This window comes from Melanerpes formicivorus, unplaced genomic scaffold (genome assembly GCF_026170545.1).
Source record: "Melanerpes formicivorus ecotype bairdi unplaced genomic scaffold, bMelFor1.0.p_v2 SCAF_34, whole genome shotgun sequence".
In the NCBI taxonomy this organism is placed as follows: domain Eukaryota; kingdom Metazoa; phylum Chordata; class Aves; order Piciformes; family Picidae; genus Melanerpes; species Melanerpes formicivorus.
This window is the reverse complement of record NW_027142386.1, coordinates 2,260,751-2,277,385: the sequence shown is the minus strand read 5'-3', so window position 1 is coordinate 2,277,385 and position 16,635 is coordinate 2,260,751. Positions and strand designations below refer to the sequence as shown.

General features: G+C 56.9%; 1 protein-coding gene across 1 annotated transcript in view; it reads left to right on the top strand.

Moving 5' to 3' along the window:
• Positions 1-2,032: 2,032 nt before the first annotated feature.
• MARCHF2 (membrane associated ring-CH-type finger 2) overlaps positions 2,033-16,635 on the top strand; it is a 40,988-nt gene continuing 26,385 nt past the window's right edge. The window contains exon 1 of the mRNA XM_068156392.1: positions 2,033-2,112. The gene's annotated coding sequence lies outside the window, so the exon portion shown is untranslated. The remainder of the gene's footprint in view (positions 2,113-16,635) is intronic.

Sequence of the window (16,635 nt, the reverse complement as noted above, 5' to 3'; positions counted from 1 at the left end):
TAAGAAGCCCTGGGTGCTCCCTGCCCACTGGAACAGTATCAGCCTTGGCTGAAGGCTCCTGCTGCTGCTCCTGAGTCTTCCATGGCAGAATTAGGCAGGAGTCTTCTCTGCCAGCTACCCTGTTTGCTATGGAGAGAGTAAGGGCCAAAATTCACACACAGAAGGGATTTGGTGCTGAGCACACAAGCAAGGGATTGCTAAAACAAATCCCCTGGGCAGGTGGCCTCAGTCTGACTTCTTCCCAGTGAGTCAGTGACAGAGTTGGTGACCCTGGGGTCTCCACTGAGGGTTTTTTTCTGTAGCCTGCACAGGACAAGGAAATTTGGTTCATAGGGAAGCTTTAAAACTCTAACCTTGTATAAATGTACAAATCCAGTCACAGGTGGCTGCTCACAGCTGTTACAGAGCTTTGTTTGCGTGCTGCAGGGACCATTGTGATCTGGCAGCAGAAAAAGGCACTTGGGAGCCTTTCCTCCCCCTGGGGCTGCTGCTCAGCACTGGTAGCAGGTTAGAAGCAGGTGGTCTGCTGCAGGGATCCCCCTTTGGGTGCTGTTCTGTTAGATCATTTGTAATGACCCCACAGGTTGTGGAAAGGCTGGAAACAGGATCTCCTTGTGTGAACAGGATAAAGCACTCAGCTGGACATGCCAGGAGGGTCAGGACTGGTCTGTGCCTTTTGTTTGAGTAGGTTACTTCCCAAAAGATGTCAAGAATGTATAGCAGGAGTTTTGCTGCCCAGGGCTCCCATTCTGGCATGCTGCACTGCTCCAGGAGCATTTCTTGTGGCCTCTTACCTGTGCTTGGTGACCCAAGCATGAAGGAAGAGCTTGCTCAGAGGTTCTGAAGACCCTGGTGAAGTGACTCAGTCACTCAGTGAGGCCTTTTCTCCTTCATTAAAAAAACCAAATCAGTGAAAACAGTATTAAAGGTAGGGGCCTGAAGTTCAACAGGAAACCAGGCCAGTAGAGGTCACAGGCAGGGAGTCAGGGCTGGGGTTGTACTTGCAGCCCCTTCGTAGATAAAGCAGGCTGGTGATGAGCAGAATGTTTCCATGCAGTGAGTATGTCCAGGGCTGCACTGTGTCAGTAGGAGCAGCAACTCCCATTGGAACTGGTCAGATAAGGCAGGGCACTGCTGCCTGTCGGGCTGCGGGGGCTATAAATAGCACTGGGCCTTTATGCAACCCAGGGAGAGGTTCCTTCCATTGCCATTTATTCCTGGTTCCTGTGTTAAGTGCAATTCACTCTGTAAATACCCCCGGCCCCTGGGGTTCGTGCATGGTTATGATGTAATGTGGATATAAAGATTGCCAAATCACCCTGTGTCTGTACGCTTCTGTTCCGAGCACGGCTGCGAGGCTGTGCCCCTGCGGGAAGCAGCAGCCAGCGCCAGGCGGTCACTGCCCTTGCTGTCCTCTGCCCCCGGGAGCAGGCGGCACGGTGGGCTCTGCCCATTGCCTCGGGGCGCTGCCTTGGTGCCCTTCTTCACACCCAGCCTGGCAGCGAGAGCGGTCACTGCCCGTCCTGGTCGCTACTCCCGGGGCCAGCGGAGGGGAGCAGGGCTCGGTGGTCCTCCGAGGGTTCCGCTGTAGGGGCTCCGTTCTCTGCTGCTGCACAAACAACTGTCCGGGTGCGGCGGCCGCGCGGGGCCGAGCCCCGAGGCGAAGGGCTGCGGCCGAGCTGGTCCCTCCCCGGGACGTCCTCCCCGGGACGTCCCCCCCGGCCGGGGCAGCGCCGCCGCTCCGCGCTCGCCCCGCGGGCTCCCGGGGTTCGGGCGGGGCCGGGGGCCGCAGCCGCGCGCTGCCGGGGAGACCCTGCGGCGGCGGCGCGAGAGGCGGGGCGCGCGTGCCCTCGGCCGGGGGCGGGGCGAAGGCCGCCTTGCCGGGCCGCTATTGGCCAGCGCCAGTTGCCAGTGTGGTCGCGTTGCGACGCCGGCCGGGCCCCGCGGCGCCCATTGGCTGCAGCGGCTCCGGAGCTGGCGCAGGGATTGGCGTGCGGCGCCGGGGCCGCCGAGGGGGCGGGCGGCCGCGGGTGGGCGGTGCCCGGCGGCCGCAGGAGCCGGCGATGGGGCGGCGCGGGCCGCACTGAGGGGCTGTGGGCGCCGGGACCGCAGGTACCGGGAGGGGCGGGGCGGCACCTGCGGGGCGCTGAGGGCAGCGCCCGGCGCAGCTCAGCGCTCTGCTCACGGCCGTGGCCCGCGGCCTGCCGGACGGGGCCGGGTCGAGCCGCACTCAGGTGTGGGGCTATGGCGGCGGTATCGGTGTCCAGGGCGAGCCGAGCTGGCTGGGCCGCGGTGTGGCTGCACTGGGATTGGGGATCCGAGGGCTCCTGACAGCCCTCCCGGTCTGGCAGCCCCGATTTACTGGGTGGTCCCCGCCGCGGGGATGTCCTCGGCGTCCCGGTGTCTGCCAACGTCCGGCCGCCCGTGCTCGGGGGTCGGAGCCGTGCCCGGAGCCGCGCCGCAGGGTCCCGGGGGGGACGGCTGCCCTGGCCGCGCTCTCCGAAGCCTCCTTCCCGGCAGCAGCGCGGCCTCTCCCGGCTGACACCGGCTCCTTCTGCCGCTCTTGCCGGCCCCGGGCGGCCCTGCGAGCCAGCAGCGCCCGGTGTGCCGGGCTGTGCCATCCAACACTCGCCTGCAGAGCGGCGTCCCGAGCAGCGAGGCCGGCAGCCGGCCGTGCGGTGTCTCCGCCGCTGCTGACGGCAGAGCTGCGGCTCCTGCCCGCGGCCCAGCGCCGGTACCGGGCTGGCGGGGCCGCGTAGGAACCGAACCTGGCCGAGGGGGGCTGAGGCGCAGCAGCTTTTGTGTCTCTCCGCCAGGCTTGGCTTTCACGCTTGTAAGCAGCTACTCGGAGAATGTCCTTCGCCAGTGGGGCTCCTGCCTGTTTGTTTCTCGTTCGGAGCGCTCGGAGGCGTCGCTTTGACCTCCCGGGCACGGAGGGAGTGCTCTGCCTTGCTCCTTACAGAGGTTCCCCAAGAGAATGAGCTGAGTGTCCCGGCGGCGCTGAGCAGCTCACACAGTTGTGTGCTGGGCACCAGCTGCCTGCCCCTGTGCCATAAGCTTAGGATTTGTGAGTGGCTTTTCCTGAACCGGGACCTACCATTCTCTCTGTCTCTCCTGAAGCAGTTTTCTGGGGACAGTGTGGCTGCTGGAGGCAGGCCAGAGGGGCTCCTTCGGGGGCTCGGTGGGAGGGACAAGCCAGGGGCTCTGCAGGGAGATGGTTGTGCCATGGAGGTGTTCTTCTCATGGCCTCAGCCAGTGCTCAGGTGAGCTTGTTCTTTATCTGGTGGGGTTGGCAAGATGAAAAACCTAAAAGCTGTGCCATGGCCACTGAGACCTCTCACTGCTGCTCCCCCCAGGGAAGGTCCTCACCTAAGCGTGGGTGAGGTCCGTGCTGTGCGCCGGTGCTGTGCCACTGGAGCTCAGGCTGGGCTGTGCCCTCAGAGGGAGCTGTGCAGAGCTCAGCTGTGACAAGCAGAGGAGTGAGGTCTCTCATAGCTGCCTGGAAATGCCAGACTCAGACCTGGCAGTAGGGATGTGCTTCTAATCCCACCCTCTGCCTCTGTCTTGCTTGTACTCACAGGACTCCTTGTACCCCACTCTCAACCTTCTGTCTTACCAGCCCTCACTTTGCTTGGGACTCTCATTCCCTTGCTCCACTCCCCTTCCAGTGAGCCCAGCTCTGTGTCTTTCCCTTCTGATGGTTTCTAGCACTTTCCCAACCTTTGTTCAGGTTCTGGTCAGAATGCCTGCAGTCCTGCTGCAGCAGGTCAGCTCCCATGGCTACGAGCAGTCCCCTTTAGCCACCCAGCATGGGGGGACTTCCAGCCCTGCTGGGCTGCCAAGCTTGCACATGCACAGAGTAATCCTTTGGACAGCTGGGGGTTAGCCTTGGCTCTCCAAGGCCCAAGTGCCTGAAGGCTTTTTTGCATCTCCAAAGGATTAGGGAGACAGCTGCAGGGGGAGTGTTTGGGGGGGCTAGAGTAGCTCTGGTTTTCCAGGTGCACTGGGAACTGCCATGGTGTCACCCCTTGGAAACAGAGGCTTGAAGGGAGAGGAGCTGGCTCTGGAAAATCCCTTTGTCATGCAGTGTAAGGGTGGATTGAATAACTCCAGCTGAGGACACCAGGGCTAGCTACCCTCGAGCATGGCTTGAGGAGTGTTCCAGGCAGCCTCCAGCAGCAAGGAAGTCTGAACTCTGCCAGGAGCAGGTGGCACAGGAAGCAGCCAAGTGTGAGCTTCAGCAGTGTGCCCTGGGCACTGCATGGCAGCTCTCAGCCCTGGGCTGGCTGTGCACCCCTGGCAGGCTGTAGGTGGAGAGAGGAACAAAGCAGTGGAATGGAGGATGTGGTGCATCTCTTGGTGCAGCTCTGCCCATTTCTTTTTGCTGTGGAACTGCACTGAGGCTGCAGTGAGGTCACTGGGTGCTGCATGCCAAGGAGACCATGCAGATGAGCAGTGCTACAAATGCACTAATTGCAAACAGCTTCCAACAGACTTCTTGCTGGTGGGAGAGAGGCTTCCTCCTCCCAGGTTATTGGTACTGGCCTGGATCAAGCAAGTGCAGGGCAGGATGTTTCCCTGGGGGAAGTTAGTGTAGATTCCTTGAAACAGCATGACCAAGATCAACCCAAAATGCATCCAGCTAGGGCTGGATGTGGCTCTGAGACTCTGGCAGTCATAGAAGCATAGAATTGTCAGGGTTGGAAGGGACCTCAAGGCTCAGCCAGCTCCAACCCCCTGCCATGGGCAGGGACACCTCACACTACAGCAGGTTGCTCACAGCCACATCCAGCCTGGCTGCAAACACCTCCAGGGCTGAGGCTTCCACCACCTCCCTGGGCAGCCTGTGCCAGGCTCTCACCAACCCCTGGGGAAGAACTTCTTCCTCACATCCAAACTGGATCTCCCCACTTCTAGTTTTGTTCCATCCCCCCCCCAGTCCTATCCCTCCCTGACACCCTAAAAACTCCCTCCCCAGCTTTCTTGTAGCCCCCTTCAGATACTGGAAGGCCACAATTAGGTCTCCTTGGAGCCTTCTCCTCTCCAGCCTGCACAACCCCAACTCTCTCAGGCTGTCCTCACAGCAGAGCAGCTCCAGCCCTCTGCTCATCCTCATGGCCCTTCTCTGGACACCTTCCAGCACCTTTCCTGTCACAGTGGTTCCAGAGCTGGACCTGCAGGACTGCTGCACATCCTCTGGCTGTGAGCTCGCAGTAGCTCTGCATGCAGACACCAGGCCCAGTGTGCACTGAGGAGCTTTCTTTCACTACTGTTGAATGTATCCTGGCTTTTGACACTAAAAAACACAGAACCTTTTTTTTTTCCCCCTTTTGGATGATGAGGAGGTGGAACCAGGCATCTTGAACTGTAAACTGCAGGAGGAGTTTATTTTTCCTCCACTTGGTGTTGACTCAGCTTGGGATATTTGGAGATTCCAGAGTTTCTGTTTTCTAAATTGGCTTCCCCCCCCTCCCCAGATTAAAGTTCCTAAGTGATGTGGCTCTTCTGCTCCTAGTCTTTGTTACTCTGCTTAACCTCTCTATGCTTTTAGCTCACAGCCTTCCCATAAAAGCAGTGATCTTCAGTTACCTGCATCTGGTGCCTCAGAGACACAAGGAACCACTTCCAAGTCAGTGAGAAGCAGGTGCAGGGTCTCTGTGCTGTGAAAAGCAAGGCACAGGAAGGAGAAAGCTGTGGGTCCATTCCATGTGCAGCAGTGAGCACAGCACCCAGGCAGTGGGAAGGGTGGGCAGGTAGTGTCCTAGAATCATAGCAACAGAGAACTCTTTGGGTTGGAAAAGCCCTCTGAGATCACCCAGTCCAAGCAGGAACCCAACCCCACCGTGTCCCCATGTGCCATGGCCACAGGGTTCTGGAACAGCTCCAGGCATGGGGACTCCACCACCTCCCTGGGCAGCCTGTGCCAAGCCCTGACCACTCTGGCAGCAAAGAAATTTTTCCTCACCTCCAACCATGAAGTTCATGTGAAAAAGTTTCCTCTGGTGCTACCCCAGTAGAGCTCAAGAAGGGTAGATTTAGGCTGGAGATCAGGGAGAAAGTTTTGCCAGTGAGGGTGGGGAGAGCCTGGCACAGGTTGCCCAGGGAAGCTGTGGCTGCCTCCTGCCTGGAGGTGTTGAAGGCCAGGCTGGATGAGGCCTTGAGCAGCCTGTGCTGGTAGGAGGTGTCCCTGCCCGTGGCAGGGGGTTGGAACTAGAGGAGCTTGAAGGTCCCTTCCAACCCAACCCATTCTGTGACTATAAATCAGCCTGTGCTGAGGTGCAGGCCATGCAGTCAGTGTCACACAGGTGTGCCCCAGGTTCTCCAGCTCTCCAAGCCTGCTCTCCCTCCCAAGCCAGCTCTGGTTGCAGCGATGCCATGCCGGTGTCCTCCTCCTGCTGTGTTTGCTGTGTTCAGGCCAGCTTGGCTCCAGCTCTTTGGTGCCACAGCTGCAGCTCTGCTGGCAGGGGTGGCCACCTGCTTGCTGGGCCTTTGGGATGGCCTTCAGCTGTGTCTCCTGCTCTGGGGAAGTGGGGAAATCAGTACCAGGCTTCTTTGGGATTTGACCTCCCATGCTAGTGGTGGAACAGGTCTCTATAGTTGTGAGAGCTCTGAGCACTGATGGTGAAGTGCTGACTGGGAAACTCCTGAAGGCATGGACTAGGAGGAGGCTCAGGGGAGACCTCATTGCTCTCTACAACTCCCTGAAGGGAGGTTGTAGCCAGGAGGGGGTTGGTCTCTTCTCCCAGGCAATCAGCACCAGAACAAGAGGACACAGTCTCAAGCTACAGCAGGGGAAATTTAGGCTGGAGATGAGGAGAAAGTTCTTCCCAGAGAGAGTTGTTGGCCATTGGAATGTGCTGCCCAGGGAGGTGGTGGAGTCCCCATCCCTGGAGGTGTTCAAGAGGGGATTGGATGTGGCACTTGGTGCCATGGTTTAGTCATGAGGTCTGTGGTGCCAGGTTGGACTTGATGATCTTTGAGGTCTCTTCCAACCTTGGGGATACTGTGATACTGTGATAGAGTCCTGGGGCAGGGACTGAACCCTTTGTACCCTCCAGTGAGGTGCCCAGCTGCTGACCTGCAGCTTTTGCAGCCTGCCAGCTACACAAAGGCATTTGGTGCCCCAGAGCTCTCCAGGAGGAGCAGTGTTGTGGTTTGCAGTTGCTTTGTCCTCCTTTTCAATCAAAACAGTTTTCATCCAGGTTTTGTGTAGCAATTGTGACTTAACTTCTCAGTTCCTGCTGTAAGCCAAGCTGATGATGTGTGGTTAACCTCAAGGGCAGGCATCCTGGAGCTGCTCCTGCAACTTTAATCAGTTGTCCTGAAGCCAGTGATAGACTGAAGGAAACCTTCTGCTGCTGCTGCTCCCACAAAGAGGGAGCAGGGGGTATGGGGCAGTGCTGGCTTGGCAAATCCTGGGGCAGACAAATCCAAGCCAGGTTCTAAAGCAGCTCTCTGCAAGCAGGCAGCACAGCAAGCCCTGGCAGGCTTGACTTTAGCACCTCTTTGTTTGGAACTCTAAGAGCTTGAGTCCTGCTTCAGATGAAAGCTCTTTGGGTTTGGATTTGAGAGTGGTGGGGTGGAAAATGTAAACTACAGTTCTGGACTGCTTTCAACTTTTCTTCCCTCCCAGTTTTTCTTGCACTTCCCTGTAGACAAAGCAGTTGGGTTCCCACCAGGAGGAGAAATGCAGCCTAGGCAAAACTCTGCAAACTGAACTGGGAGAGAGGTGTGGGGGGGAACTGGGATTCTGCAGCTCTCAGCTGTGAAGTTTCACTTCAGGACTAAAGGAGTTTGTGGTGGTAAGGAGTGGGCAGAAGGGAGATGCTGCAGACATCAGCTAGGATCAGCTAATCCTCCTCTTTGGCCCTGGAAAAAGAGGATGCTCCCAGCTGGTGCCTGCCTGGGAGCTCTTCAGATGCAGATGGGTGGTGAGGCTGAAGGCCTTGGTGATGCCTTTGCTGGAAAGCTCTTTGAAAGCTGAGTGTGCTGAAGGGGTTTGTGCTGTGAAATAATTAGATTGAAACACATTGATGGGGAAGTTCAATTCCAGAGCAGGGATCTGCCCAGAGCTCAGCCTGCTTTCCAGCAGGGGTTGGTGCTGGTGGGCGAGAGGCTCCAGCCTCAGTCTGTCTCTGAGCAGAGCCTGACTGTTTGTGGCATGGTGTAAATGGGGCTGTAGAAACCAGGGAGGAGACCACTGAGGGGGAATGCAACTTCTTCCTGGCATGGCATTCCAGATCCTGGAACACTGTTTCATATCCCCCCTGCGAGGTCTGGCGCCCTGTGGGTGCTCCTGTGCTGGCCTGGTGCAGCCACACTAAAGCTGCTCTTTTCTGATGTGCTACCCAGGCTGGAAAATCCATTTGGTCCTAGGAAAATCCACTTATTCTGAAGGAAAATCCATTTGTCCTGAACACCCTGACACTGCCTGGCCAGTGCCTGCACAGGCATGGGCAGCCCTGGGGCTTGGGCGCTGTGGGCGCTGCGGTCTGTGAATCATAGAGTCATGGAATGGTCAGGGCTGGAAGGGACCTCAAGGAGCAGCCAGTTCCAAGCCCCCTGCCATGGGCAGGGACACCTCACACCACAGCAGGTTGCTCACAGCCACCTCCAGCCTGGCTGCAAACACCTCCAGGCAGGAGGCTTCCACCACCTCCCTGGGCAGCCTGTGCCAGGCTCTCACCACCCTCCTGGGGAACAACTTCTTCCTCACATCCAATCTGAATCTTCCCACTTCTAGTTTTGCTCCATCCCCCCCAGTCCTATCCCTCCCTGACACCCTCAAAAGTCTCTCCCCAGCTTTCTTGTAGACCCCTTTCAGACACTGGAAGGCTACAATTAGGTCTCCTCAGAGCCTTCTCCTCTCCAAACTGAAGAACCCCAACTCCCTCAGTCTGTCCTCAGAGCAGAGCAGCTCCAGCCCTCTGCTCATCCTTGTGGCCCTTCTCTGGACACCTTCCAACACCTCCAGACCCTTCCTTCAGAGGCTCCAGAACTGGACACAGCTCCAGGTGAGGTCTCACCAGAGTGCAGTAGAGGGGGAGAATCACCTCCCTTGACCTGCTGGCTATGCTTCCCTTGATGTAGCCCTCTGGGCTGCAAGTGCTCACTGCTGGCTCCTGTTGAGCTTCTCACCCACCAGCACCCCCAAGGCTTTTTCTTCAGGGCTGCTCTCAAGCCAGTCCCTGTCCAGCCTATGGCAGTGCTTGGGATTGCCCTGACCCAGTAGCAGGACCTTGCACTTGCTCTTGTTGAAGCTCATGAGGTTGCCATGGTTCCACCTCTCCAGCCTGTCAAGGTCCCTCTGGGTGGATCTCTTCCCTCCAGCTGTCTGCAGCACCACACAGCTTGGTGTCATCAGCAAACCTGCACTCAATGCCACTGTCCAGGTCACCAACAACGATGTTAAACAAGACTGGACCCAGTACTGATAGCCCTGAGGGACTCCACTTGTCCCTGGCCTCCACTTGGACGTGCCCCCATTGACAGCCAGCCTTTGGGTGTGCCCCTCAAGCCAGTTCTGTGAAGGGGAGCTCTGGGAAGCAGCAGGGCTGGGGAGCAGAAGTGTTCCTGTGCCCTTCCTGTGGTTGTTTGGCAGAGGACAGGGGTGCAAAGAGAAGCAAGAGGCCATGGGGGTACTGACTGACAGCAGCTGAACATGAGCCAGCAGTGTGCCCAGGGGGCCAAGAAGGCCAATGGCATCCTGGCCTGCAGCAGGAACAGTGTGGCCAGCAGGAGCAGGGAGGTCATTGTGCCCCTGTACACTGCACTGGTTAGGCCACACCTTGAGCCCTGTGTCCAGTTCTGAGCTCCTCAGTTTAAGAAGGACATTGAGACACTTGAAGGTGTCCAGAGAAGGGCAACAAGGCTGGGGAGAGGTCTGGAGCACAGCCCTGTGAGGAGAGGCTGAGGGAGCTGGGGTTGCTTAGCCTGGAGAAGAGGAGGTTCAGGGGAGACCTTCTTGCTCTCTCCAACTCCCTGAAGGGAGGTTGTAGCCAGCTGGGGGTTTGTCTCTTCTCCCAGGCAACCAGCACCAGAACAAGAGGACACAGTCTCAAGCTGTGCCAGGGGAAGTTTAGGCTTGAGGTGAGGAGAAAATTCTTCCCAGAGAGAGTTGTTGGTCACTGGAATGTGCTGCCCAGGGAGGTGGTGGAGTGGAGTCCCCATCCCTGGAGGTGTTCAAGAGGGGATTGGATGTGGCACTTGGTGCCATGGTTTAGTTGTCAGGAGGTCTGTGGTGCCAGGTTGGACTGGATGATCTCTGAGGTCACTTCCAACCTTATTGGTTCTATGATTCTGTGTGGCTCTGGTGCCATCAGTAGGCAGCTCTGCCAGGTAGGAGCAGGGCTGGGATGTGCTGGATCCCTGCTCATGGGGGACAGTTCTGCAAACAAAGCTTCCTGAGCTGCTCTGCCAGGTAGGAGCAGGGCTGGGATGTGCTGGATCCCTGCTGATGGGACACAGTTCTGCAAACAAAGCTTCCTGAGCTGCTCTGCCAGGTAGGAGCAGGGCTGGGATGTGCTGGTTCCCTGCTGATGGGACACAGTTCTGCAAACAAAGCTTCCTGAGCTGCTCTGCCAGGTAGGAGCAGGGCTGGGATGTGCTGGATCCCTGCTGATGGGACACAGTTCTGCAAACAAAGCTTCCTGAGCTGCTCTGCCAGGTAGGAGCAGTGCTGGGATGTGCTGGATCCCTGCTCATGGGGGACAGTTCTGCAAACAAAGCTTCCTGAGCAGCTCTGCCAGGTAGGAGCAGGGCTGGGATGTGCTGGTTCCCTGCTGATGGGACACAGTTCTGCAAACAAAGCTTCCTGAGCAGAACTGCTTGGTTTCACTCTGCTTAATGATTTCACTCACACTTCCAGGTCTCTCTTTCCCTGCAGAAAGAGATGCTGCAAGGCAGGGGGAGGTGGGTGTGGGGTCTGTGCAGGGAGTTGTGCTGCTGTTCACCTCTGAACACGATGCCTGGAATCCTTGGAGCAGCAGCAGGTGTTCCTCACAGCCCAGCTGCTTCTCAGTTGTCTCCTCCTGAAAGTTGTTGTTGAAATGGCTGAGTGGCTGAGTCTGGCTTGCAAAGAATTTTCTCCTAGTGTTGCAATTCGTTTTTCCAGATGTTGGTAATCAAAGCTGAGTAAAGTCTCCTTTCATAGGGTCCTGTGGCAGATAATAAGTCTCAGAAGAGCTGAGAGAACTTGGGTCATTGTAGAACTGCAGCTGTAAGGCTCAGCCTGGTCCCTCCCAAGGACAGCAAGGGGAAAAAAAATCATCCCTCAGGCTTCTCATTTGGATCCTGAGCTTCTCCTCAGCATTGCAAACTCCAGCCTCTGGCTCCTTTTGGAATGCTGAGTAACAAATTGGCATAGCTCAGGCAACCCTCTCCTGAAACAGAGGGTGAATGGAAAGCAAGGGGGGAACAATATGACAGGGACCCCAAACTCTGGGGTGACTGAGGCCCTGCTGTGCCCTGGCTCTGCTCTCTTCACACAAGACTCATCCCAGTGTTTCTCATCTCCCAGCTGCTTTCTCATGAAGAGAAACTTCTTTGGTGTGAGGGTGCTGGAGGCCTGGAGCAGGCTGCCCAGAGATGCTGTGGAGTCTCTTTCTCTGCAGACCTTCAGGATGTGTTCCTGTGTGACCTGCCCTGGGTAATCCTGCTCTGGCAGGGGGCTGGACTCTATCTGCAGAGGTCCCATCCAAGCCCTAACATTCTGTGGTTTTGTTGCCTTGCTTGAAATGTAGGGTTAGCTCCTGCTGGGAGCCCACCAAGGACCACAGGGGATGTGTGCCTGGGTTTCATCTCTGTCAGTGCTGCAGGAGAAGCTGATGAAGTGCAGCTGCTGCAGAGGCTGAGAGATCTGGGGAGGAGAGATGTGCATGGCTGCAGGCTTGGGGAAACAAGAGCATGCATGTCCTGAAGGCTCATGGCAGTGGGGAGTACAAGTCAGGTCCTGGCTATGTGTCTGGGGGGAAAAAAATGACTGAATCCCATCCTGTGGAATTCTCTTCATCTGTGTCTGGGCAGCAAACTCATTTGCCATCAAACCATGATCTAGAGAAGACTTCAGAGAGCTCCTAGAATATGCCTAAAGTGTGGCTTGGTGTGGAGAAGTTTTGATCTTTTGTCCTCAGCCAGAGCCTGGTAGCTGTTGTGTCACCATTTCACTGCTGCCAAGTTGTGCTCTTGGAGTAGCTGAGAGGCAGCTGAGTGAGGTCTGGCAGTGGTAGATAATGGACAGATAGGGCAGGAACAGGAGGCTGAAAATGCTGCTTCCTGGAAGTGCTGAGCTCCTGCTGGGTGTTGCATGGTTAGGCCCTGAGCACCTTAGGAACATTGGGGGTGCAGGGATCTCAGCCTGCATCCTGGGCTGGTAAAGGTGGAGCAGGAGGTTTCTGGTGGGAAGCTTTATGACAAGGTCCACAAGGCCCCAGGATGCTGTGCCTTTGTTTGTATTTGTTCTGTTTGGAGCCTGGGGTCAGGTCTGTCCCTTGGCTGTGGGTCACAGCATTGCTCCGTGGCGCTGGCTGAAGAGCCAAGCCCATGCTGATGGTTTTGCAGCTCCTCCTTCAGCTGTGAGGCAGGAAACTGAGGAGCTGCTGGGGAGTGAAAGGCTTCCCTCTGTGGTGTGGGGAGAGCTCCTCTCCACAGCTCCCTGAAAGGGGGCTGCAGTCAGGTGGGGGCCAGAGCTGGTCTCTCCCTAGTGACAAGTGATAGGGTGAGAGGAAATGGCCTCAAGTTGCAGTAGAGGAGGGTTAGGTTGGACCTCAGGAGAAACTTCTTCACTGACAGGTTCTCAAAGCCTGGCACAAGCTGCCCAGGGAGGTGGCTGAATCCCTATCCCTGAAGGTGTTGGAAGGCCTCAGATGTGGTGCTGAGGGCCATGGTTTAGCCTCAGCCTTGGTAGATACAGAAAGGTTGGACTGGATGAGCTGGAAGGTCACATAGTCACAGAATCCATCTGGTTGGAAGGGACCTCCAAGCTCATCCAGGCCAGCTGCTCTCTTCCAGCTGAATGCATTCTGTGACCTTTAAAGCATCCAGCCCAGCCCTCAACCCAGCACTGCAGGGGCAGCACCAAACCATGTCCCCAAGCACCAGGGCCACACAGTGCTTGAACGCCCCCAGGGATGGTGACTCCAGCACTGCCCTGGGCAGCCTGATCCAATGTCTGAGAGCCCTTCCAGGGCAGAAATCTTTCCTGAGATCCAGCCTGAGCCTCCCCTGGTGCAGCTTGGAACCATCTCCTCTGCTCCTGATTCTATCATCTACCCAATTTGAAATGCTTCAAAAGCTGTTGTGTGGCCTCAGCCCTTACGTTGGAGTGTGAGGCTGTGTGTCACAGGCTCCCTGGATGGAGCTCCTTGCACCCTGACCTGCAGGACTCTTGCATTCAGATGGCTTCTGAGCATGGGACTCTCCAGATTTCTTCCCAAGTCCTGACTGATGAGTGAGGCCTGACAGCAGAGTTCCTCTCTCTGTGCCTCAGGACACGTCTGGTGAGGCTGTAGAGCTCTCTTCAGCTGGTGGACCAAGGGCTGGAAAGTCTTCTCCTGGGCTGTGCAGCTTCTAGAGTGCTAGGCAGCAGGCCTGCAGGGAAGCTGCCACCCTCAGCAGGGTTTGTGTTTAAACAAACAAAACTGAAAACCAAAGCTTGCAGCCTCTGGGACCAGTTCTTGGGGCTCTTGTTTTGTTTGCTTTCAATTAACCTCTTCTGTAACCTTCTAACCCTGCAAGGGAGCAGCTGAGGCCACTCCTCCCATGCACAGCTGTGGTGGCAGCAGTGGCTGGGGGGTGGCAGCACCGTGGCTGTGAGGGGCTGGAGGCCACAGCTTGCTCTCTGTGACTTGGCTGTGACAGGCTGCAGAGGTGGGACCAAGCCAACCCCCTGGAGTTCAACATGGCCAAGGACAAGGTTCCTGCAGCTGGGTCAGGGCAATCCCAAGCACAAATCCAGGCTGGGTGATTGAGAACAGCCTTGAGGAGAAGGCCTTGGGGGTCCTGGTGGGTGAGGTGCTTGACATGAGCTGGCAATGTGTGCTGGCAGCCCAAACAGCCACCCATGTCCTGGGCTGCACCCACAGCAGTGTGGGCAGCAGGTCAGGGGAGGGGATCCTGCCCCTCTGCCCTGCCCTCACCCACAGCACTGCATCCAGTTCTGGGGCCCCCAGCACAAGAAGGACCTGGAGCTGCTGGAGAGGAGCCAGAGAAGGCCACAAAGATGATCAGAGGGATGGAGAACCTCTGCTATAGGGGCAGGCTGGGAGAGTTGGGGCTCTTCAGCCTGGAGAAGGCTCCAGGGAGACCTCAGAGCAACCTTCCAGTAGCTGAAGTGGGCTACAGAAGAGCTGGGGGGGCTGTTCAGAAGGGCCTGTGGTGATAGGTCGAGGGGCAGGCAATGGTTTGCAACGAGAGCAGGGCAGACTCAGACTGGAGAGTAGGAAGAAGTTCTCTGCTGTGAGGGTGATGAGACACTGGAACAGGTTGCCTGGGGAGGTTGTGGATTCTGAATCCCTGGAAGTGTTTAATACCAGGCTGGATGAGACTTTGAGCAGCTTAGGCTAGTGGGAGGTCCCTGCTCATGGCAGGGGGTTGGAACTGGATGATCTTGAAGGTCCCTTCCAACCCAACCCATTCTGTGGTTCCACGTACAGGAGGGGATTCCCTGCCAGCTGCCCAGAGCAGGGGCTGCAGGCTGTGCTGCTCAGGCACTGCAGATGCCTGTAGCAGGCAGAGCTGGGTGCAGAGGGACATGTTGCAGGCCTGGGATTGGATTGGAGCCATGGCAAGATGAGCAGACAGCGTGTGTGGGAGCAGGTGCTTAGATGTGGTGAAGGAAGCAATTCTTTGTGCCTGTCTCCCTCAGGAGGTTTGTGTTCAGGATGATCTGAGGGCCCTGTGATTTGGGAAGTGCAGCTTTTGTGGTGAGAGGGAAAGCACTGGTGTTTGGGAATGCCCTTCAGCACCTGGCAGCCTCCTGTTGGTGTTTGCAGGCTGATGTGGCTGCAGTGCTGAGGTGCTGCATCCCCAGGGCAGCTGCAGTGGGTTTGTTCCTGGGGGTTAGAGCAGCAGGCAGAGCCTCAGGGATCTGCACACAGGGGGTGGGGTCCAGACAGCACTGCAGACAAAAGGTGCAGCCCCTGCGTGGGCCTGGGTGAGGTCTGTGCCTGCACAACTTGGTTATCTCCTGGCAGCATCCCAGTGAGGTGCCAGGCCTTGGTTAGGGCAATCAGGGAGTTGGCACAGGGAGAGGAACAGCCTGGGTGGCTGGCAGCCTTGCCAGGGGGTGGTTTGTTTTGCTTGGTGGAGATGTTCCAAGGAAGCTAATTTGTACAGAAGCTGCTGCATGTGAGCTGCACCAGGGAAGGTAGAGCTGGTTCTAGTTCCAGTTTGCTCAGGATCCTATCACAGCCTCAGAACTGCTCCAGAGCCTGCACTGGTTGAGGTTCTCATGGTGCAGGCAGGCCAGGAGCAGCCTGGAGGAGCTGTGACCTTCACCCATTGCCCTGCACTGTCAGCACTCAGCCTCAGTCTTGCCTGATGCCTTTCTCATCCTGACTGGGGCTTTGATCAAGGTGTTCACCTGGCCTGCTGTGGGTCCCTGGCTGCACAAATAGCTGACCTGGCCACAGCACCTCAGCCTGCAGCACACAGCTGGGGACCCTGTAGCTCTTTTGTCTTCTGCTTGTTCCTGCTGGGCACAGCTTCTGCTCCAGGAGCAGAGATCCAGCCTGGGCTCTGCGGTCCTGAGCAGCTGGGTTACTTGAGGGAGGTTTGAACCCCCTGTGGCCCTCTGGGTGATCCAAACTGGATCCCAAATCTCGTTGCAATGCCTGAGGACAGACCTTTTCTGGTGTGTTTTGCATGACCTGTGTAGCACCAGCACCCAGGGCTCTGCCTGGGAGCAGTGAAGAGGCAGCAGCTGCTCTGCAAGGAAGCAGCTCCTCTGCCTGCACGTGTTTGGGGTTGGGAGCCCCAGTGCAGAACTTGCTCCTCTGAGCCAACTTTCCACAAACAGGGTTTGTTTTCCTTCAGTTTGAGCAATCTCTCCAAACTCAGTCCTTTGTATCCTGGGCCTGCTCAGAAGCTGAGGATACAAAATGTTGCTGGGAAAAGCCTTCTGCTTGATTTGCTTATGTCTGGCTGTGGCAGCAGTGGGGACATGGCTAATAAACCCGAATGGCTCAGAGACTCTTTGGGGTTTTTTTTCAGCTGAGAACAAGAAATGTATCCCCAAGGACTGGGCTCTGAAATCACAGCTGCCCAGAAACCCCCCAGTGTGTGGTTCAAGCCAGCTGCTTGGGTCTTGATTTCCCCTCCAAGTTTTGGGTGTTTCTGCTGTAACAATGGGTTTGGGTTCGTTGAGCTGTTGACAGTTGTGGGAGAAGGCTGCATGCTGATGAGCTGAGCCTTTGGGGAGCCAGGGAAGGGCCTGGCTTGGCTGTACACCGTGGTGTGTGTTCAGCTGGGTATGAAATTGGAACTGGAGTGCACTGCAGATGTTATCTTTGGATTTCAGCTACTTCCTCACTGGCTGCATCCATGAAAGTCTTGCTGCTTTTCCTTTGTGTTTGCTGAATGGCAGCAGCTTTAGGCTGCACCATGAGATGGACCTTGACAAGGTCTGGAGGAGGGCCA